The sequence below is a fragment of the Desmodus rotundus genome, chromosome 1 (genome assembly GCF_022682495.2).
Source record: "Desmodus rotundus isolate HL8 chromosome 1, HLdesRot8A.1, whole genome shotgun sequence".
Taxonomy (NCBI): Eukaryota; Metazoa; Chordata; class Mammalia; order Chiroptera; family Phyllostomidae; genus Desmodus; species Desmodus rotundus.
Genome location: NC_071387.1, coordinates 177,843,978 through 177,867,489, shown reverse-complemented (window position 1 = coordinate 177,867,489; position 23,512 = coordinate 177,843,978). Strand labels below are relative to the sequence as shown.

The following is a 23,512-nucleotide window of genomic DNA, read 5'->3' as shown; positions in this document are numbered from 1 at the left end:
CATCGTTTGAGGCTGCTCCTTCTTCATCCACCTTGGGGCCCTGTTCCTGGGCCTGAGCCTGAGGCCTCCCCCAAGTCCACCATCCATGCACCACCCCACAACCAGCACCTCCAGGTGCCTGGGGTTCCCTGAAAGTGTGGCTGTTCCTCAGGCCTCTCTGCACAGACATCTCCCCACACCTCAGATGGACTCCCCCCATTCACCAGGCCCCCAGTCTCAAAGCCAAAGCTTAGCAAACAAGCTGGACCCACTGCTCACACTTAGCTCCACAGACCTGGAATCACCTTGAGCCAGTCACCTCATCCCAGTGGTCCAGATTCACTCCAGTCCAGATCCCACCGTGCTCTACACCCTCCAAGGCTCATGTGCCACCCCTCAGAATCCAGTGTGCTCTCTGCAGTGAAAAGCAGAGCTCTGACCTGGCTTTTGCTGGACTAAGCCAGTGGCTCCCCACCACCCAGCCCACCTCCCTGCTCAGCCCTCTGCACACAGTTTCCGCTGGCCTCCGAGAACTCTGGACTTACACCTAGGCCCTGGCTCATGAACCAAGCCCCCTCAGATGACTCCCTCCCAGAGAAGCCAGCCCAGTGCCTATACTCAAAACCCTAGGAGCACTTACACCCACGCCTTCACCTCACTGGGCCTGGAGGCTGCGTGGCCGAGGGTCCAGCCTGTGCACAGATGAGGACGTGTTTGGTTCACGGTGCACTTCCTCCTGCCCCACAGTCCAGGGTTCACACTTGTTAAGCTCCTTGGCCCCTTTCATGGTTTAAAATGGTCAGGGATCATCCAGACTGTTTGAGTCTCAAGTTACAGAACAGAAGAATTGGATCGATAGTGATTTCCAAACATTTCTTACGTGTCTCACACATGGTTCTAAGTTCTTAACCTCATACATACCTTGTGTGGCAGAGGTCAGATCTCTGCCAGCCCTTTGTGACCTTGTTGGGGAATTAAGGTGCCAGGGACCCTGAGACACAGGTCATATCTTGTGCACATGTTTTAAGGCCACTTCTCTGCTCAGTAGCTGGGGACAGACAGCAGTGGAGAGTAGGGTCACAGCACTATCTTGGGGCCCTGGGACTAGGTCCTGCCACTTGGCAAGGTGAGGAGCAGGTGTGATGGCTGTGCCCACAGATGCCTGAGACCCCATGTCTGCCAGCTCCCCACACGTGTGCATTCGGGCCTGTGAGTGCATCTTTAGGAAATTCAGGGGAGAAGGGGGCCGCTCAGGCCAGGGACCTGTCCACAGCTCAGGGCCAGGTGAAGAATGAGGTGGAGGGTCCTTGTGCAGTGGGATGGCATCTGCCCCTGGTCAGGGTGGGGGGTTTCCTCTGGACCAGCCTGGAGCCCTGGACACGTGCTTCCTTGGGGAGTCCTGGGTCTGCCGCTGCCCATATCAGGGTCACTTTGGACCTTGGATCAGGCCAGGCTTTCTCTCTAATAGTGCTCTCAATCCTCAGCTTTCCCTGGCTCTGTGACTTCTGTCTAGATCCCCTGCCTAATGGTGGATTTCTCGGAGGTCCAGCTGTCAGTCACTGGGCGTCTGCCCTGAATCGTGTTCCGGGGCTGTGAGGGAAGCCCTGGGGGTTGTTACCACCTGCAGTTAATTTCACATGCTCTGGTTTTAGACCAGGAGCCCCTGCCTCCTGTCCCGCTCTTTCCCGTGGGCTTCTGGCACCCTCCACCATGCTCTCCTCTCTGCACCCGCTGAATTTCCCTTGCTCCCCTAGGGGGAACATATGAGAGGGTCTGAAGGACAAGGATGGCCTAGAAAGGCAGAGCGACCCTACCTTCCCAAGTGGACCCTTCCCAGTGGACCCTACCCTCCCAAGAGTAGACACAGCTAGTGGGCCCTGCAGGACAGGAGTCCCGGCAGGACAGGAGTCTGTGGCTTGGAGTGAGGGCCCATCATCCAAGGCCTGGAACCAAGGACCTTCCCAAGAGTTTCTGGGAGGGAGGGTTCCATGCTGAGGGTGTAAAGTCTCTTTTTTTCAGGAACTGCCCATGGGAGAATTAGCCCCCAGCTGTAAAACAATCCAGGGGCATTTGGAGCGAAGATATTTCACTGGACTATTCTGAGGAAAGGGGCAAAGGTCGGGAAGTACAATAGCACCCAGTCCTGCCTGCTCCATAGAGGGGACTCCCCAGGGAGCCTGCCACCTGGGCCAGCTTCCCGAAAGAGTCCAGGAGAGAATCACCACCTGTTCCCAGGACTCCAAGTCCCTCTTTGGAGTCTGGCCCCGGGTCAGCCTCAGCGCGTACAGGCTCAGCGAATGCAGGAGTTTGCTGAAGCTTCTCTCTGCACTCTCTAATCTGGCCCTTCATCAGCCTCACATTTTATTTATTCACAGACATGTCAGCTCCACTCCCACCCCCAGCTCTGGCCCCTCCAGGAAGGTTCCACTCTGTCCCAGTAGGACAGAGGTGGGTTTCCCCTGCCCCAGGTACCGCGCCCCCTGCCATGTGCTCTCCAGCAGCCAGGGAGTGTTTAAAGTTAGGGTTTCCATCCACACATCCTCTTCCCGGTGTCTCCCCACTCCCTTTCAGTCATAAGTTTTACCGGGAGCTGTGCACCCGAGGTGGGTGGGTGCTCTGTGTTTGGTGAAGGAGGCTAGCCAAGGTCAGGGCCAGCTTTTCTCAGCTTCTCCGCCTGCCCTCCCCTGGCAGGTGCTCTGCGTTTCCCTCAGAGAAGGGACTTCTCTGGTTCTGTCCCTGCTGGGGTGCTGGAGTAGGCCTGCTCCCAGGAGCACGCTGCCCACAGCTCTGAGTGTGGCAGCTGGCAGCTCTCTTGGTGTCTCTGACACCAAGCCTTGGGGTGCTGGGTCTCAGGTACCAGGTGTTAGGGTACCAGGTCTCAGGGACCATGTCTTGGGGTGCCAGGTGTTGGGCAAGGGGTTCTAAGCAGAGCCCACTCCCCCACCCCTCAGCACTAGAGCCCAGAATGGGTGGTTTCCTGCCTGAGCCATGCTGGGCACAGTGGGGTCCCTGTTCTTTGCAAAAGCTTCAAGGAGGCTGGGAGCTTTCCTAGTATGAGTGTCCGAGCTGTCTGAGGTTTGCTCAGCTGGGGCAGGTCTCTTCCCCCACCCACATCCTTCCCCCACCCTCTGACCTCCAGCCCTTCTTCCTGACCTCGTGCACTTATTTTCAGCCCTTCTTTATCTCTTCATACTTTGTCTTCCATTTCCTCCCGTCTTTGTTCAGGGCTGGGGAGAGAGCAACCCCAGTGAGTCCAGATGCCTACACCCCACCCAGCCCTGCCTACAGAGCGCATCAAACTGGGAGGGTGGTGTGTTCAGGGGCATGTGGGCTGGGGTAGGTGAGTGCCTGGCAACTCCCCAACCACTCTGCTGTGGCCCTGCTATGCAGTGGTTTCCCTTGGCTTCACCTGAAGCCCAGACTCCACACCCCTACACACATACACACCCCCGCCCCCGTCAGGCAGGTCGCCTGGGCCAGGGCACTGAGCCCCACCTACCCAGGATCTCTCTTGCCACACCTCTTCTGAACTCAGAACCATCCAGTCCCTCAACCCCCAGCCCCTGAGGATGCCTCCAGTACCAAGTCAGTGCTGAAAGGGCAGGGACTGTGTCTTTATGTTCCTGCTGTGTCCCCAAAGCCCAGAGCCCTACTTGCCCCCAGCAATGGTCCTGCAAGGGTGATGGGTGAATGAATGAATGAATGAGTGAACAAATGAACACATTGATGACTGTCAGCTTCTCACCTGTCTGTAAGCTTCTTACAAACTGTCCAGATGCTGGGCCTGGGAAGCAGCGTCCTAAGTTCCTCAGCTGAATTTTTTCCCCCAAACTGCCACACAGCCTCCAGTGAGCTGAACTGCACGCCCTGTGACAACACCCTCCAGGCAGACAGACTTGACAAATAGTGCCAACATTAGCTCAGAGTACTGTAGACATGTTGGGGTTCAGGGTGGGGAACACCGTCGCCCCACATAGAGCTCGCCTGGGTGGGCCAGGTCCCCAGGAGACCACACGCTCCTCCATACAAGTCTAGAGTGCCCTCCACCACAAGCTGAAATCTGTGGCCCCGCTCTCCCCTCATCCAACCCTGTAAAACAAGACAGAGTGAATCCACCGGGTGCTGACATGCTGGCTTCTGGAGACACGGACGCCTGCACAGTTCCTGGCTCATGCACCCTCCTGGGACAGAGCCTGGGATTTGGGTCCCAGGCAGGTCAAAGGCCTCAGTTCAGTGATGACTCTTTAGGGCTTGCACGGGTTGATTTATCAGTGCAATCCAGGATGTTGATATTCTCACAGCCACAGTTCTGGGCGCTAGGCAAGCTCTCAACAGTGCGATATTCATTTAACAAATGTCATGTGCCTGGCATTGCCGTAGGCCAGGAGGAGGCAACTTCCAACAAAACAGAGCCAAGCCTCGGAGGGTAGCATTCCTGCGCAGGGACAGACAGACACGGCCATGCCACAGAATAATGGCATTAAGTGCAATGGTGAACACATGACGAGGGCAGTGAGCCCGTGGGTGAGGGGGGAAAGCATTATCAGGGGTGGAACAGCCAGTGCAAAGTGCTGCGATGGGCATGTGTGGGTGTCTGAGGATCAGCTGGGGGAGCCAGCAGGGAGGACTGGGAGATGAGGTCAGAGGGGCCAGGGAAGTGGGGCCATGAGGGCTTCTAAACCGAGGCGGAACAAGACCCAGTGGGAGGAACAAGACCCAGGGGGGCATGAGGGCCACTCAGACCCAACACACCATAAGCTGAGCTGCCCCAGGGTGATTTGTAATGTAGCAAACCCCTCTAATTTTATGAGTTTTCCCAATAACATGTGCAGAATACAGAAATCAGAAAACCAGTGCATATGTGCACCGGGGTCTGATCAGGAGTGCAAGCTCCTTCCTCAGGAGCTGCTGACACCCCTGATGAGACAAGGCCTCTGAGAGCTACAGGGCCCACCCGGCTGTTGCTTTGGCCTCTGTGCCTCCCTCCAGGAGGGTCCAGGCCTGGGAGGTAGGGAGGGCATATGGCGCCTGGCTCTGTCAGACCTGAACCATGCACAGGGGTGGCGTCTACAAATGATGACCACTGACAGCACCAGGGCTGCCCCCGAAACCCTGGGCAGCACCTGAGAGGGGTGAGCGCTAACGTGGCTGTTCGTCAGGCCATGCAAGGTGCCTGAGCTGGGCCCGGGGTCCTTCCTGGGACCTAGCTGTGTCTCAATCAGGCGGTGGCCAGGTGCAGGCTTCCCTTTTGGGAGGTCTCAGAGGAAGACCGAGGTCTGGGCTGAGTGAGAAAAGGCTGAGGGGAGAATGGTCAGGCAGATGCACCATCCTAGGGGGCCCCAGTGGTAAGGGTGCCAGGGCCACTTACGGCTATTTGGACTGCAGTGGTGGGTAGTTAGGTCCTGAAGATGGAGATGGGGGGCAGAAACGGGGTGGGGTTGAACCAAGCTGTCTCCCAGGCATCTCCCCTCAACCCCTTTGTAGAACCCTTTGCTTGCCTCAGACATAGATATGGCCCCCGCAGACAGACCAGTGTCAGCTCCGGGAAGGTGTCCTGTGAACCACCCTTGCCCCAACCTCCAGCCTTTGGGGTCAGAGGTAGGCCAGCTTCTTTCAGGGCCAAACCCTTGCTCAGGGGGAAGGAACAGAGCTACTGGGGGAGGGTCAGATTCTGTTTCTTTCCTTCCATGAATTCACCGCCTGTGGAGCTGTCATGCCAAAGTCCAACCAGGTTTGAGTTCTCAGTTGGAAGAAGGTTTCTTGCAAAGGCAGGATAGGAAAGCTGGAAATGCCTGTTCCTAACAGCTTGGGGAACAGTGCAAAGGGTGCCAACCACCAGCTCATGGGACTTTGTTTCCTCCTGGGTTTAGCTAGCCCTAGTTTGGGGTGCAATAAGCACAGTGCTGCGGCCTCCCCCCATCTTTCCCTTAGGACTTGGCTCCATGTGCTGAGCACTCGGTGCAGTTCACCCTTCCCCCCTTCATTTGCCAGCCAGACGTGGACATGAGCGGGGCAGGGCACCAGGGAGGCCCACATCTGAATTTCCATGTGCATGCCCATGTGTGGTTGTGCATGTGTGCACACATATATGTGTGCGCTGGTTCCTGTGGGGTTGGGGGTTTCAGCTTATTTCCCATGTGGCCATGGATGCTGGGCCTGGGTTTCAGCCCTGGCTCTGTCACTCTCTAGGGGTGTCAGGACTGTCAGTGACCTCTGTGGCACTCCGTGTCAGTAAGGAGTGGGTGAAATTCGGGCCAGGACAGACCACTGAGTCACTGAGGGGATATCCACTTAACTATTGAGTTATTGTCACCCCCACACACATCTGATGGAGTGTTGGCATGGTGGCTGTTGAACCCTGGACATGGTCACCAAGGAGGCTCCCTGGACCCACCCCTCTGGGAAGAGCTGGGCTCCCAGGGGAATGGGCTAGGGAAGAACCTGGGGTGCAGGAAGAGGCTAAAGCCACCCCTTGGCTGCACCTGTTGGAGGCTTGGCCCACTGAAACTGTGTTGTGGGGTCACAGAGGCTTTTTCAGCTTGAGTTGTCACCAGGTACCTCCAGGGCAGGGCCCTGGAGCAGGCCTGGGAACAGGCATACTCAACACCTGAGGGGCCTCAGTCTCTTGCTACTTCCCAAAGGCCAACTCAGAGGCCAGACTCCCTACAGGCAGATGTCACCCCTGTGGTGGTGACAGCAGCAACTTGGTAACTGAGTAGAATGTGCATTTTGGGGACTTGGGGCCTGACAAGAGTGTATCCGGAGCAGCACCCCTGTGTGCCGCACTGGGCACACTGGCAAGTGCAGGATGGACGCACGAAGCCAGCACCCAGGGACAGGATGGGCTCTTCTGACCAGAGAAGCCACTCTAACCCCCTGACCAGCAGCTGAGAGTCAGGAAGTCCCCAATCCCCAGCCAGGTGCTCCAGGCCCCTCCGTGGTGCCCTCAGACTGGCGCAGGGCGAGCAGAGCCAGGGGATTTGTCCCTGCACTCACACTCCCTCGAGACTTCCACTGGGCTGCCCATGTGCGTGCACCTCTAGCGGGCTTTCCATTTATATGTTCGGTTTGCTCATGATCTGAAAATTTGTTTGGGTGTTAACGAGCTGAATGTAAATCCACTGCCAATGAGCAGTGTACCTCCCTGAGTCAGTGCTGGCATGTTGCTAAGCGTGTGGTGTGTCATCTGTAATCCTGAATTGTGCTTGTGGCCCATAGCTAATGCAGAACTGAGTAGAATTTCTCAGGCAGACTTGATGTGGCACAGTTGGGTTGGCTCCCAGGAGAGGAGCCAGAAGGATGCTGGCAGCCTGGAAGCTCTGCCCTTGGTGGAGGCCTGGCCCCTGGCCCATGTCTGTGGTGGCCACCATCAGGGGCAGGTGCTGAGGCCCGGCAGCCCTTGAGTTGAATGGGTCCATCACACCAGCCCAGCAACCTGCAAGAGCCTGAGGTGCCCTGTTGGGCTGTTTTCAGCTTAAGTCTATGCTGACTGGCTTTAGTGCCTGACTGGGAATTTAAACAAGACACTATGCCCAGGAAGAAGTTTCTGCTTTGTAGTGTGCTCCTCAGGGTAGCACCCTGTGCCTCCATCAAGGGGAGCAGGGGAGGGTCGGTGCTCCTTGGGCAGCCTGGCCTCAAGCCTACCCTCTTGCCATGAGAGCCAACGGATGACTCATGGCTGGGCCTAGGAAGGACTCCTGTGCTGGCTGTGGTGAAGGTGTATGCATGCCATGGTAGATGTGTGCACGCCATGGTGGACGTGTGCATGCCGTGGTGGATATGTGCATGGCGTGGCGGACATGTGCATGTTGTGGTAGATGTGTGCATGCTATGGTGGGTGCTTGTGTAGGCCATGGTGGAGGGCGTGCATGCCATGGTGGGGCCATGTGGGGTGGATGATCCCTTCTTTCTGGTGCCCCAGCCAAAAAACTAAAACTAAAACTAAATGACAACCTTTCCCTTTGACTTTCATGGGGCTTGGGGAAGAAGCACTCAATGCACTTCCCTTGCAGGAAGGAGTCTGACTTTCCTCTTTACAACAGCCCAGAAAGGTTTAGTAGACTATCATTTGACAATAAGGAAACCACGTTGGAAAGAGATGAAATACTAACAACTTGTAGTAAGAGGCAAGACAGGTCCCTCCCACAGAAAAGTGTCCAATGTGCTGGAATGTGACTCTGACCCCTGCACTCCCCATCCCCCCACCCCCGCCATAGTACAGCTCCACGAGGGCCCGTGCAGCTGGAGGTGGGGGCCAGCTCTCAGCCAGTATTCATCAGGGTGGGCCCTCGGTCCCTCGCTCTCCTGCATTTGGGGCAAACCACTGGGATATGGGAACACAAAAGCTGTCCCAGTGAGGGTGTCTTGGCTCTGCATTTGCCTCCAAGGGCTTTTGCTTGTATTTATTTTTGTCGAGCTTCCTAGAAACTAGGTGCCTGTGCAGGCCCTCTGGGCTGGCGGTGTCTCATGGTCCTCCCACGTTGGGGAGCCCTTTGTCCTCCGGCTGTGCTGCATCAGTATCAAAAATCAATAGTTCCATTTCTTCCCGCTGCTCTGTGGCCTGTGACAAAGTCCTGGTTTCAGGGGACAGTACTGGGAACACCCTGATAGTGGCAACCATGGGAACATGGCGGCCACATGAGCAAACACTGCCCTGTTTATGATAATGTGGGATGTCACCCACACGTTGTGTCTGCAGGAATATGTCCTCAGAGGAAATGGCCTTGCTGGGACTTTTTACATGAAGCTGTAAATGTTCATGAGATCCAAACTTACTCCCCTTCAGAGTATCTGTTTGCCAAATTCTTCTAGCCTTTTGGGGGTCCCTCTCATCCCCCTGACCCCACCGCAAAGTGAAGCATCTGCATCTTTGCTTCAGTGGACTTTGCAATGAATTTCACGGTCACAATCTCCAGACCTCCAGCCAACCACAATGCCAACTGAGGGTGAGATTTCTCTCCTCTCACGATGGCTTCCCCAGGCTGTAATGAACCTTTTATGTTCTTGAAACTTAAAGCATTGAAGAGAACACTCCTCTGATTTGCCCAGCCAGCCGGCCTTCAGCTTTCTCATTCTGGGGAGGGGGACGCCGCATGTACCCTCCTGTGGCCCTTTCTCCATCTTATGCATCGTCTCCATCTGGGGAGCCTGTGTGGTGCTGGCCCACCTGTGCATGACTCTGATGTGACACCCTCACTTCTTACCTGTCTTCCCTATTTTTGCTGGTGTGCCTGTCACACTGGGGTACAATGTGTCATTTGTTTAATAAGCTCTCAGTGACCTGGTCACCAGCTACCTACCAAAGTCATGCCCCATGTGCCATTCAGTCTTGTTTGATTAGTGGGTGGACTCTGCTGTCCCTCTTGTGAGGTGCTGGCAGGGTCCCCACCTCCCCCCCAGCTTACCCCCAACTCCAGGTGCCACATTTAGGCCCCTCTTTCTCTCCCACTCAAATTTACCTGCCCTGGACCCTCAGCTTACCTCATACCTGTTCCAGCTTCATTTGAAGATAGATCAGTAGAAATCATACAATCTGAAGAACTTCCCTAATCTGTAAATCTGTATATTTCACTAAATTGGGGGCATTTGGCCATTATTTCTTTGGATTTTTTTTCCTACCCCATTCTTTCTCTCCTCTCCTTTGGGACTCCAGTTACTCATAAATGGACATTTTGCTATTGTCCCCAAGGCCACTGAGGCTCTTCATTTTGTAATCTTCCTTCTCCTTGTTCTTCAGATTAGATTATTTCTATTGATTGATCTTCAAGTCCACCATCTCTCCTGTCACCTCTGTCTGCTCTGAAATAAGCCTATCCATTGATTTTTTCATTCAGATATTGAATTCTTCAATTCTAGAACTTCCTTTTGGTTCTTTTAGATATCTTCTGTTTCAGGGGCCAGTTGACTACAACCCATGGGTTGGTCCCCTGTTTTTGTAAATACAGTTATGTTGGAACACAGGCCGTGCCCATTTGTTTATGTGTTATGGCTGTTGTTGTGCTAAATAGCGGAGCTGAGTAGTTGCAAAACAGACTGTATAACCCACAAGCCTAAGTGATTTACCATCTGGTGGGGTTTTTTGGGGGTGGTTTTTTTTTTTGCGTTTTATTTCACCTATCCTCCTCTCCTCCTCCTTTAGTAACTATCAGCTTGTTTTCTACACCAATAGGTCTGTTTCTGTTTTGTTTTGTTTATTCATTCATTTTGTTTTTTTCAGATCCACATATAGTGAAACCATATGGCATTTGTCTTCCTCGGAATGATTATTTCACTTAGCACAATGCCATCCAGGTCCACCAGGTTATTGCAAGTGGCAGGATTGCACTCTCTGTATAGTTGACTAGTATTCCACTGTGTATATGTACCACACCCTCTTTATCCATTTATCTATCGATATCCGTCTGTCTAGGTTGCTTCTGTTATCTTGGCCATTACCAGCAGGGGTGCATATATTTTTTCCAGTTAGTGTTTTTGTTTTCTTCAGATAAATACTTAGAAGTGGAATCACTGGATCATATGGCAGGTTTTTTAATTTTTTTGAGGAATCTCCATACTGTTTTCCACAGTGGCTACACCAGTCTGCATTCCCACCAACAGTGCACGAGGGTTCCCTTTTCTCCACATCCTCGCCAACACTTGTTTGTTGATTTATTGATGATAGCCATTTTGGCTGATATAAAGCTTATTGTGATTTTAATTTGCATTTCTCTGATGATTAGTGATGCTGAGCATCTTTTCACATGTCTATGGGCCCTCTGTATGTCCTCCTTGGAAAAGTGTCTATTCGGGTTCTCTGCCCATTTTTAAATTGGACTTTTTTTTGGTGTTAAGTTGTATGAGTTCCTCATATATTCTGGATAGTAACCCTTTATCAGATGTGTCATTGGCGAATATCTTCTCACACTTGGTAGGCTGTGTTTTCGTTTTGTTGATGGTTTTTTTCACTGTGCAGAAATTTTTAATTTCATTAAGTCTCATTTAAAAATTTTTTTCTTGTGTTTTCCTTGCCTGAGGAGATATATCAAAAAAAAAATATCACTAAGAGCGATGTCCAAGAGTTTGTTGCCAATGTTTTCTTCTAGGAGTTTTATGGTTCTAAGAATTTTAAGGTCTTACATTTAAATCTTTAATCCATTTTGAGTTTATTTCTTATATATGGTGTAAGAACATAGTTCAATTTCACTTTTTTTGCATGTGTCTGTCCAGTTTTCCCAACACCACTTATTGAAGAGACTGTGTTTACTCCATTGTATTTCTTTGCCTACTTTGTCATAGATTAATTGACCATATAAGTGAGGATTTATTTCTGGGCTCTCATTTCTATTCCATTGTTCTGTATATCTGTTTTTATGCCAGTACCATACTGCTTTAATGATTGTAGGTTTGTAATATAGTTTGAAATCCGGGAGCTTGATACCTCCCACTTTGTTCTTTTTCAGTTTTCTTTGGCTATGTGGGGTCTTATGTGATTTAATATAATTTTAAAGATTACTTGTTCTAGCTCTGAGAGAATGCCATTGGTATTTTAACAGAGATTGCATTGAATCTGTATGTTGTTTTAGGCAGTTAGGACATTTTAACAATATTAATCCTTTCAATCAATGAGCAAGGCATAGTCTTCCATTTATTTGTATCCTCTTCCATTTTTTTTCAATGTCTTATAGTTTTCAAGGTATAGGTCTCTCACCTCTTTGGTTAAATTTATTCCTAAGTATCTATGCTTTTTGATGCAATTGTAAATGAGATTGTTTTCTTAATTTCTCCTTTTGATTGTTTATTATGACACATAGAAATGCAACAAGCAAATTTCTGTATATTGATTTTATGTCCTGCAACTTTACTTCATTCATTTATTAGTGTAAATAGTTTATTTTGGTGGCATCCTTAGGGGTTTTTTTTATGTATATCATGTCATTTACAGATAATGATAGTTTCACCTTTTTCTTTCCAATTTAGATGCCTTTTACTTCCTTTTCTTGTTTGTTGCTCTGGCTAGGAATTCCAGTACTGTGTTGAATAGAAGTGGTGAGAGTGGGCATCCTTGTCTTGTTCCTGATCTGAGAGGAAAAGCTTTCAGCTTTTCACCATTGAGTGTGATATTAGCTTTGGATTTGTCATATATGGTCTTTTTTATGTAGGATAATGTTTCTTCTGTAGTCACTTGTTCAGGGTTTTTATCATAATTGAAATTTTGTCAAATGTCTACATTTATTGAGATGATAATGTATTTTTATCTTTCACTTTGTTAATGAAATGTATCATGTTGATTAATTTACCAGTGTTGAAGCATCCTTATATCCCTGGGATAAATTCCATTTTGTCATGGTATATGATCCTTTTAACATATTGTTGAATCAGCTTTTAATGTTTTGTTGAGGATTTTTGTCTCTGTGCTCATCAAGGATACTAGCCTGTAATTTTCCTTTTTTGTAATGTCTTTACCTGGTTTTGGTATCAGGGCAATTCTGGCTTCATAGAATGAGTTTGGAAGCATTTCTTTTGATTTTTTTAAATAGTTTGAAAAGGATAGATATTCTTTATAACAGTAGGTAAATTTTTGGTAGAACTCATCTGTGAAGCTGTCTGAACCTGGACTTTTATTTGTTGGGAGTTTTTTGATTACTGCTTCAATTTCATTGCTAGTAATCTGTGTGTTTAGATTTTTTATTTCTTTCTGGTTTAGCCTTGGAAGGTTATATGCTTCTAGAAATTTTCCATTTCTTCTAGATTGTCAAATTTATTACCATATAATTGTAGCATTCTATAATGATCTTTTGTATTTCTGTGGTGTCAGCTGTAACTGCTCTTTCACTTACGATTTTATTTATGTGGGCTCGCTCTCTTTTATTCTTAATGATTTTAGCTATAGGTTTGTCAATTTTGTTTATCTTTTCAAAGAACCATTCTTAGTTTCACTGATCTTTTCTATTTTCTTAAATTTCTATTGTGTTTATTTTTGCTTTGATCTTGTTTCCTCCCTTCATTTACTTTGGGTTTTGTTTGTTCTGCTTTTTTTAAGTTCCTTTTAGGTCTAAAGTTACATTTTTAAATTGGTGTTTGTCCTGCTTCTTGAGGTAGGCTTGTACAGCATTCACTTTCTCCTTAGAACTGCTTTTACTGCATCCCATAACACTTGGAAAGTTGCATTTTCATTTTCATTTGTCTCAAGGTAGTTTTGATTTCCCATTTGCTTTCCTCTTTGAGACACTGATTGTCAATAGCATGTTGTTTGGCCTCTGTGTACTGGGGTTGTTTTTTTTTTTTTCTAGTTTTCTTCTGTAGTTGCTTTCTAGTTTCATGCCATTGTGGTCAGCAAAGATGCTTGATATGATTTTAATCTTCTTGAATTTACTGAAACTTGTGTGTGGCCTAATACATGATTTATCCTGGAGAAAGTAAGGAAATACTTTTCTTTCTGTTTGGATGATCTGTCCATTGATGTAAGTTGGTTTTTAACCCCTACCATTATTGTGTTTTTGTGAATCTCTCCCTTTATGACTATTAATATTTGCTTTATGTATTTAGGCACTTCTATGCTGGGTGCATAGACATTTATGATTGTTATATCCTCTACTCGGATTGACCTCTTTATAATTAGGTAATGTCCTTCTTTGTATTTTTTTTTACATTGTTTGTTTTAAAGACTATTTTTGTCTGATATGATTATTGCTAACCCTGCTTTATTTTCCTTTCTTTTTGCATGGGATATATTTTTCCATCTTGTGGAAAAATATGTCCCATGTCAGTTTGAAAGACACAGTTTGTGTCTTTCAGTTTGAAGTGAGAGTCTTGGAGGCAGCATAGAGCTGGGTCATGTTTTTTAATCCATGCAGCCAGTCTATGTCTTTTTATTGGAGTATTTAATCCATCTACATTTAAAGTACTTATTAGGAATGTATTTATTACCATTTTAAAATTGTTTTGGGTTATTTTTGTATTGCATAGTTCTTATCTGATCTTTTCTTCTTCTCTTCATCTCTTCCCTCATGGTTTGCTGGTTTTCTTTAGTGTTTTGAGTTTCTTTCTCTTTATTCTTTGCAGCTTTTGTAGGTTAATTTTGTGGTTACCATGAGGTTTATATATATCATTCTGTATACATATAGCCGTATATTTTAAGTTGATAGGCATTTAAGTTTTATTATATTCTGGCAGGGATGCCAGATGCATGTGGTAGCAAAAGTACTACATTTTTACTCCTCCATCTATGCCTTATGTTTTTCGCATATTTTAGAACTTTTTTGTTTTGTGAATTTCCTAACTACTTATTGTAATTTGAGCTGATTTTGGTACTTTTTTCTTTTGAGCTTCATGGTAGGATTTTAAAGTCTTACTCACTGTGTTTATTAAATATTTGATTTTACCTGTGAGAATTTTTCTTTCTCATATTTTCTTAGTTTTGAATATGGCCTTTCCTTTTCTGCTTATAAGAAATGATAAAGACTCTTTATCATTTCTTATATAGCTGGTTTAATGGTAAGTAGTTCCTTTAGTTTCTGTTTGTCCAGGAAACTCTGTATCTCTCCTTCAATTCTGAATGATAACTTTGCTGAGTAAATTATTCTAGGTTGTAGGTTCCTTTCATACCACTCTCTTCTGGCCTGTAACTGTTGCTTCTGGAAAATCAGCTGACAGCCTTTTGTGGTTTCCTTTGGGTATAACTAGTTGTTTTTCTCTTGCTGCCTTCAAAAGTATCTCTTTAACTTTTGCTATTTTAATTATATTATATTAAATGTAATTAGTATGGGTGTCGTTGGGTTCATCTTGTTTGGAACTCACTGTGTTTCTTGGACCTGGACTTCTGTTTCTTTCTCCAGGTTAAGAAAGTTTTCAGCCATTTATTTCTTCAAATAAAGTTTCTATTCCCTTTTTTTCCCTTCTCCTTCTGAGATCCCTATAATGTGAATGTTTGTGCACTTGATGCTATCCCAGAGGTCCCTTAAACTATCCTCATTTTTTAAAAATCCTCTTTTTTTATTGCTGTTCTGATTGGTTGGTTTCCACTAGTCTGTTTTCTAGGTTGCTGATCTGTTCTTCTGTTAGAGTATTATTTCAGTTCAGTTATTGTATTCTTCAGCTCTGCTTGGTTCTTTATCATACTTCCTAACTCTTTGCTGAAGTGTTCCTTAAGTTCCTGTATTCCACTGTCAATTTTGGTGAGAATCCTTATGACCTTTTCTTTAAATTCTTTATCAGGCAAATTACTTATCTCTGTTTGTTTAGGATTTTTTTCCTGGGGATTTTTCTTGCTCTTTCATTTGAAAGATATTTTTCTGTCTTTTCATTTTGTTTGGCTTTCTACATTTAATTATACGAATTAGACAAAATAGCACTCTGTAAGTCTTAAAAAAGTGTCCTTATATAAAAGCAACCTCTGTGTAGGTTGTGTGTGCTGGGTGGTTTTGGCAGGCTAATTGGGGCTTGATAGGTGCCTAAGAGCCTAGGGCACTGGCCTGTTGGGCTGGAGCAGTTCTGGGCAGGGAGGCCAGGTGCATGTGGTGACACTTGTTGATCCTGCTTGCTCCCTTTAATCAGAGCAGAAATGGGCTCTGAGCAGTGTGGTTGGGAGTGTGCTGCAGTGATCTTGTAGGTAGGCCAAAGCACCCAAGTAGAGCTTCCACCCACCCTATCAAAGTGGAGAGAGACACAAACATGGTGCTCACTGGCACCTCCAAGCCTGGAGAATCCCCACAGCTCCCAGAAAGCTCCTATAGTTTTCAAGTCTTCTCTATTTGGCCTTTTTCTCTTGGTTGTTGTTCAGAAGCTGTTCATTAATTCCTCAATTGTCTCTCAAAAGGAATTCCCCTCCATATACATGCATATTTCAGTGTGCTTATGGGAGGTGGTGAATTCAGTGTCTTCTTATGCTACCGCTATCTTGAACACCACTATCAAGCCCTTATAGAAAAAATTTGCCAATCCCTTTCTATTCCACTGCTAAGATTTACTATTTGTTGATTTATTTTCCATAATATCCTTAAGTATAGCTTTAACAGGTGTTTTTAAATCATTGTCTGCTAATTCTAACATCTACGTCACCTTGAGATCTCCACTGGTTCGTGACTTCCACTATACTCGTTCTTCATATGTTTGGCTCGGTGATTTTCAGCCAGTGTGCCAAGACACGCTGGTGTGCCGCAAGGTTTTTGAAACTTGCAATACCTGACTATTTAGTCAGGGGCACTGGTCTCTTTTCCCGTAGATTGTCAAATTAAGAAATGACAACAGCCAACACAACAAAAGCTATCTGGTTTGAATGAATCAAAATTATACTGAGTTTTTTGTGAGATTGGCAAAAAATATAATGTTTTTTGGTGTGCCACAAAATGTTAATAGTTAGTTTATGTGTGCCACGAGATGAAAAAGGTTGAAAATCGCTGGTCTAGTGATTTTGGATCATATCCAAGACATTGTTACTGACACCCTGTAGACACCGTGTGTTCTATTAGGTTCTTCTGAAGAACATTGATTTTGGGGATAGTTGTTGCTTCATTGTTGTTGATGCATTATTGTTTTACCAGGACTGGACTAAAACTCCAAAAATGTCTCCCTTGTGGTGACAGCAGCTGAAATCTGTGCATTTCTTTTGGCTACTGTTGGTGCTTGGGCCTGCCTCTCTCATGTGTAATGCAAAGATAGATCAGCCAGAGACCTGGAAAGAATCACACACACACTCTGGGGTTTGGCCTCTCTGGCTCTTCCCTTTCTGGGATTTGCCCCCTTCACTTCTCAGCTGCCGTGCTTATACTGATCTTTGTCCTTTGATTTTTCAATCCAGGAGGACTAGAGGTTTATTTCTAATTTTTAGCTGTTCTGCATGGCCCTAGCTGGGATTTACTTTCTGGAAAAAGCCATTAAAAAAAAAAACCAGGGAAATTACTAGTGCTTGTTCCTTCCTCAAAGTTTAGAGCCCCTCCAGTTTCTGCTTTCCTTTGGTCTCTCTTCAGTGTATATGTCATATATATACTGTGTGTGTATGTGTATATATATATATACACACACACACACACTGGGCACTATATATTATATATATATGTAATGTTTTATAATTAATTACATATAGATATGTATGAGGCAGAGAGAGAGAGACAAAGACAGAGTTCATGCTTGTTACCTGAGGGAGAGAGGAAGAGTTGGTACAATAGGAGCTACTTCATCAATTTCTAGCCATAAAGATATACAGGTTTCCCCCATAATTCAAAAAAAGAACATTCCTATGAAAGCTTTCTTAAGCCAAAATGACATAAAGGGGAGAAGCAATCACCACTTGCATGTTCCCAGACTGAAAACACAACCCACAAATCATACCAAATAACACATTCGGCCTAAAGTAACACTAACGTGTGATGAGAGTGTTGCCGCTCTCCCTGCCTGGGAGGCCGCCGCCTCTGTAACGGCCGCTGCAGAACAAACACTGAATGCTTTTTATGCTTTTTGCCTTTTTTCATAAAAACAAAAATCCTCTTTGAATTTCTTCCAGTTAGCAAAAACAGGTACTAGTGTAGGTCTTTTATAAAAGCAAAGTGGCATAATATGGGCTTTCAAAAAGTAGGAGACACCTGTAATTGTTGCAGGTCCTCTCTCAAATCTGTACGTTAAAGTGTATAATCCTTTGTACGTGGAACACTTTGGGAGCAGAATGACGTGAAGGAAGGACTGAGAAGGGGAAGGCACCTGGGGAGAAGGGTGCTGCAGTGTGGAGGCTCCGCTGCTGCAGACGGAGCTGGTGCCCTCGCTCTTGTGGGTCACACCAAGGCCACACACGGTTTGCTCACAGGCTTCGCCGGACAGCACTTACTATTCATTACTATTAATGTGTTGAACCACATAATATATCATTGACACCTGCTGGGTGGTTGCTACCTGCCCTACAAGGGACAGCCTTGGGGTGGATGCCTCTGAATACAGGATGAGGGTTACTTTAAAGGAAAGTGTTCCTCTGGGTCTCTCTCTAGGACTGGAAGATGAATCTAAAACCCTGTCCTTCTGTCTTGCTGCTTTTCCTGAGACCCTGCCCTGAGCCCCAGGCCTCAGGAGCCGCAGTGAGAGCACCCAACCAGCCACCAGCCTCTAGCTCCCTTGGGCACCATGGAAACAGTCAATTTAGTTTTTCTCGCTGTGGCTTTCTAATCTGACCCCAGAGGACACATCTGTCAGTGACAGGGGGCACAGGGAAGCAGTGGGGGCTCTCGTGAAAGCTGCACCCAACCCTACTTGAGCAACACCTTCTACAAAAACATTTATGGGAGATGGTGTGACAGACAAACCTAAATGCTGGGGATAATGAAATAATTCAAAGCAGGCACGTCTGTGTTCAAATGTACTCTCCAAAGAGGACAGTCACGGGAGGGACCTTGGCGATTCAGGACTCCCACACCATCTTGAACACAGGCCCAAAGGACTTTCTGAGCTCGTCAGTGTTTGCGACCAAAGGGTGACGGGCTTCCCTGTCTGTCAGACATGGGGGCCACAACGTAGACCAAAGGCCAGACCTGCCCCAGAGAGACCCAGTCTTCCTTCTGTCCTCATGTCTGTTGCTCTCTGCAGCTCAAAATTAAAGGAACTGAGGCTCCCGTAGAAAGCCTCTAACAGTTTTCATTTTTAATTTAAAAGTTGACAAAGTTTGCTTGAGTTTTGTAACCGCGTGATATTTAAACCATTTTGTGGTTTGTGAGCAGAAGGGCTGGTCCTCCAAGCCCTATGCTCATGGTGCGGGAAGCAGCTCCCTACCCGCCAGCATGGCCCGCCAGGGGCCTGGGACTCCCTGCACGGCACTCCCGTCTGCTTCGTCTGACGGTGACCTCAGAGCACCCATCTGGAACGTCCTCTCAGGCAGGAGGTGTAGGGTCAGTTAGATAATATTTGTGGACTCTATAAATATCATTGCCTCCTGCCCTGGACTCGGCTGACACACTCACTTTAATTCCCCCCAGGGTGCCAAGTGAGCACAGCCGGGTGTGGAGGTCAGAGAGGAGTGGGCTGGTGGCAGCGGGTACAGGGAGCCAGCCCCTGTCCTGGAGGAGTGCTGAGGGGACCCCATACCTCGTCTGTAGAGAACGCTGGAGAGTCAGTGCGGGTACCCATGCGCGTGTTTGTCTGTGTGTCTCTGTGTGTATCTCTGTGTGTATTTGTGTCTGCGTATCTAGTATGTGTGTATCTGTCTCTGTGTATGTATCTGCACATGTCATGTCTGTGTTTCTGTATGTGTCAGTATGTGCATGTATGTGTCTGTATGCTGGGGTGTGTGACACTTCAGGTCTGGTCCTGACTTGCTCCTCCTAGCAAGCGACATGGGTCCCAAGTGCGTCCTGTCCCTCCTCTGGAAAGGTGTTCCTGGTTGCTCTGGTTGTTTTGTCTGCAGGGTTAATTTACCAGGCTCGCACATGTTAAAGTAAAACCAAAGGATTTACTGTGCTGTTGCATTTGCGTGGACTCAGCTGAATCTTGTGGAGAGATCCTTGGAGGCAGCAATGACGCAGGGCCTGACCCCAGGTCGAGGGCCCTGCTGTGTGTCGGGGGGAGTGACACACACCAACAATGACCTTCCTGAGCCCTCGGTGCCCGCTTTGTCCGGGTCCTGCTCCAGAAATGGCTGGCTGGTCATCTCTTTCTGACCTTTAACACTGGTCAGAGGTTGTAATTAGAACTAAAAGTGTGTGTCCCCTGTTGTTACCTCCTTGTGGCCATGCCATTTGCACTTAATTAGCTGTAACTCTCTGGCCTGGGCAGTTACCTGTGGGCTTGGAAGTCACTTCGTTGAAGTTCATTGTTGGAAGAACAGTGAACAGCAGGGGAGCTCCGGACCTGGCAGGCCTCACTCTGCTTTTGGGTGGCCTCGCATCCGTGACACACTTTGATTTTGTCCCGTACAGAGACTCCCGTGCCTCCCCCACTGTCATGGTTGCCCTGTGCTGCCAGCCCTGGGACTGTGTGGCAGTGTTTGCTGCATCGGAGTTTGTTCCGGTGGGTTGCTACTAAGGAAGGGTTTGAGTGTGCGGGGAGCCAGTGTCTCCCTGCAAAGCCTTGGCTTTGGTTCTGGCTGTGGCTGCAGCTGCCAGTTCTGCATGCGGGGCTGATGCACAGCTGGATGGCACTCTGCCTTTTGCACACCACAGGGTGCACAAAGCTCAGCTCCCCTGCCCTTCCAACCTAAAGGGTCTGGCTTCTCCTCAGCAAATGCAGACTTTTGATGCACAAGGTTACACCACATGCTTGCTTCCCAATCAAGGCCACCCTCATAGCATGTGGTCATAGGATACCGGACCCTTTCTCTGTGGCTCAGGCCTTGGACAGGCCAAATGTGGGCCCCAGAGCTATGGGTCCAGAGGAGGTGGCCAGGTTACTGCTCACACACGCCTGGTGGTCCCTTGTCCTTTTGGAAGTAAAGAGAACGTAGGCTGGGAGGGAAGTCAGGATCTCCCCACAGCCATTGGTGTCCCGGTGGCCAAGCCCACCTGAGCACGTGGTCCCTACAGCATGACCTGAGGGGCTGGGTCTTCTGGTGATGAGGACAGTGGTGAGGAGCAGGGTGAGGGACTGGGGCTCCTCATCTGACCACTCTGTGTCCTGCTCCCACCACCCTGGCACCCTCCTTGGGTACATCCCCAGAAGACCAAGCAGCCCTAGGCAGAGGCAGTGCCCCAGCTGTTAGATTGGAGGCAGCTACATAAGTACTGGGTAGGTGTCCTCCCCACCTTCACTCGCACAGGGCTGGGGGATACGGACAGAAGGCACAGGTAGAAAAGGAAGGCCCATGTGTGCCGTGCATGAGGTCACCTCTACCCCATTACCTCTGTAAATTTCACAATAACCCTGACACGTGAGTGTTATTACCCCGTCCCGGTAACATGCAGGTTGTGGCAGGAAGTGTGTGGCCTGCAGTGACTGGGGTCCAGACCAAGGGCCGAGTCCTTTTTGTGTCCAGGGACCACGCCATGGTGGCCAGGCCCGGTTCTGGCTGGAGAACCTCACCCTCAGAAGCAGGAGCAATGCCACAGGGCACTATGAGCCAGAATTGCCTGACTCTTAAAATGCCCATTATGTGCTTAATTGCTAAACCACTAACAAATTGCCACTTTAAACCAATTGAGTTTTCAGTATAATTAGCTCATTACAATGCAGCCTGCGGTCGGAGGTAGTCTTGAGACATGAGGGGAGCGGGCTTGGCCTGTCCCAAGCTGGCAAGACACGCTCAAGAAGAAATCCCGTGAACCAGAGACCCGGAGTTCTGGGTGAAAATGGAGAACCCAGACAATCTCAGACCGCCACCCTCCCCTTGTCCCCAAGTCTGAAAGATAAACCAGTAACCAGAGGCCAACCACTGAAGTGAAGAAAGGACAGGGTTGCAGCAGAAAAGTCATCCCCAGCATTGGAGGAAAGAAGGAAAATCATCACTGAGAGGTGTCCTTGCTACAAGGATGTTCTCAAGGATTAAAAACTTTCCTCCTGCAACCAGACAGAAAAACGTAAGCCAACAGGTGATTTGCGCAGGTGAAATAAGTAAATAAGAGCAGCTGGTCTGCCTTCCCTCCTCCCACTGCTCAGAGCCCGAAGGTGATGGGCAGCATCTTCGGGAGGTTCTGGGCAGCTCCGCAACCCCAGGACACAACCGCGCAGCACAGGCATCAGGCAAAGGCCTGCAGACGTGAGAAGGTGAAACCCGGGCATTCTAGGACACAGGGCAGAGAAGCGTGGTCGAAGGGCAGTGGCGAGCTGTGAGTCCATGCCCAGGGGAGAACACAATGTCACAGCCCCTGCAGACGCGGGGAGTGTGGGAGCCCCAGCCACAGGGGCAGTGAGCTGTCCACGGACACTCAGACTCGAGGGAAGGCTCTCTCTGGGGTTTGGCAGATCCCTCAGTTTCGTGACTGTTTTACATTATTTTCTTTGTTAAATTCAAGTAAAGCTAAATTGAATGTTAAAAGTTTAATAGAAATCAGAAGAGTAGGAATGGCTTTTTGAGGCATAACACAACTTTAAGAAGCCATAAAACAAAAGACAAATAGATTTACCCAAAGCAAAGATGTCTGCACAAAACAAAACAAACAACACGAACAAAGTAGAGAGATAAATGGCCATACCTTTGACAGCGAGGATACCCCCGGGCCAGTACAAGAAGAATGACGTGTCGGTAAGAAGGGGCTTGAGAACCTGCAAGGTTGCCAACAAATGCCGCGAAGAAACAGGTCACAGAAAAGGAAAAAATGTCTCCCAAATGTGAAGAGAGGTTAGACTAAACCTGCCAGGGGGTGCCATTTCTCAGATGAGAGGGAGGAGGAAAGGGCCGCCTACCACCCCTTGCGGGCAGATGTGACAAGCATTTCCACACAGGACACAGGTGAGCCCTCGACTTTAAAACGCACCCACTCCCAGGATTCTGCCCTCCCGGAGTGTGCCTGCCACTCGCAGCGGCCGTTCAGAAACAGGTGCCTGCGGTGGACATATGTTTCTCACTGAGAAAAAAGTGCAAATTACTTTTTTTTCTGTGGTTTTTTAGGACTTACTTCTGAGCTGTGGTTTTTCAGGACTTATTTCTGAGCAAGAGCATCTGATCTAAAGTTGGCCTCTCATCTGCTCATTTCCCAAATTAATAAGATTTTGTAGTAACCAGCTGCCATACAGGAATGCAGCGAAGGATTAGCTGATGGTGTCAGCCAGGACTTCCAGTTTGTAAAGTGCAAAGTTTGTTGTTGTTGTTGTTGTGTTTGAGCATAAGCCTGGTCCCACGGCAGCCTCCCGCCCGCTGGCCCTGCAGTTGACAAGGGGAAATTCATAATGCTCATGATCCAGGGTGAATCTCTAATTTTGGGAGAGTTGTGACTAAACATGAGTTCTGACCATACAACCTGAGCCAGCTCTGGGGATCCCTCACTGCTGCCTCAGCAAGGGGCCTACTAGATTTTAGAGGTCACCTGGTACTCCCTAAGTCTGGCCAAGGCCCTATGACCTATGGTGCAGTATTTCGGTCACTGGATTCAATCTTCCAAGAGGCCTGCAGACCCATGGGCACCTCCTGGCTGCTCTGGAGCTTTGCTGGACAGGTGCCTGTCGTGTGGCCCTTAAAAAGCAAGAGGGAGGGGATCTAATATGGCAGCAGAGTAGGTGGAAGCTACACCAACCTCCTCCCAGAACCAAACTGGAATTACAACTAAATTATAGAAAAATCATCCTGAGTGACTGAACACTAGCTGGAGAGAAGCCTTATAACCAAGGACTTATAGAAGAAACCACATCAACACGTTAAGACTGAGTCTTTGTGGATCTACCTGATACGTAGAAACAGACCCAAAGAGGCAGACAAAGTGGGAAGACAAAGAAACAGGCCCCAAATGAAAGAACAAGAGAGTTGTCCAGAACTACATGAAATGGGGCAAGCAATTTATCAGATATAGAGTTTATTAGAGTAATGATTATAAGGATGCTCAGCAGCATGAAAAACGATATAAAAACCATTAAAAAGGATGAGCGAGAAATAAAGAGTGCAATATCTGAAATAAATAATACACTGGAAGGAATAAATAGTAGGTTAGATGAAGCA

General features: G+C 47.9%; 1 protein-coding gene across 3 annotated transcripts in view; it reads left to right on the top strand.

The window, feature by feature from the left end:
* Positions 1-23,512, top strand: part of SLC9A3 (solute carrier family 9 member A3) — a 49,621-nt gene that overhangs the window by 2,759 nt on the left and 23,350 nt on the right. The window lies entirely within an intron of this gene.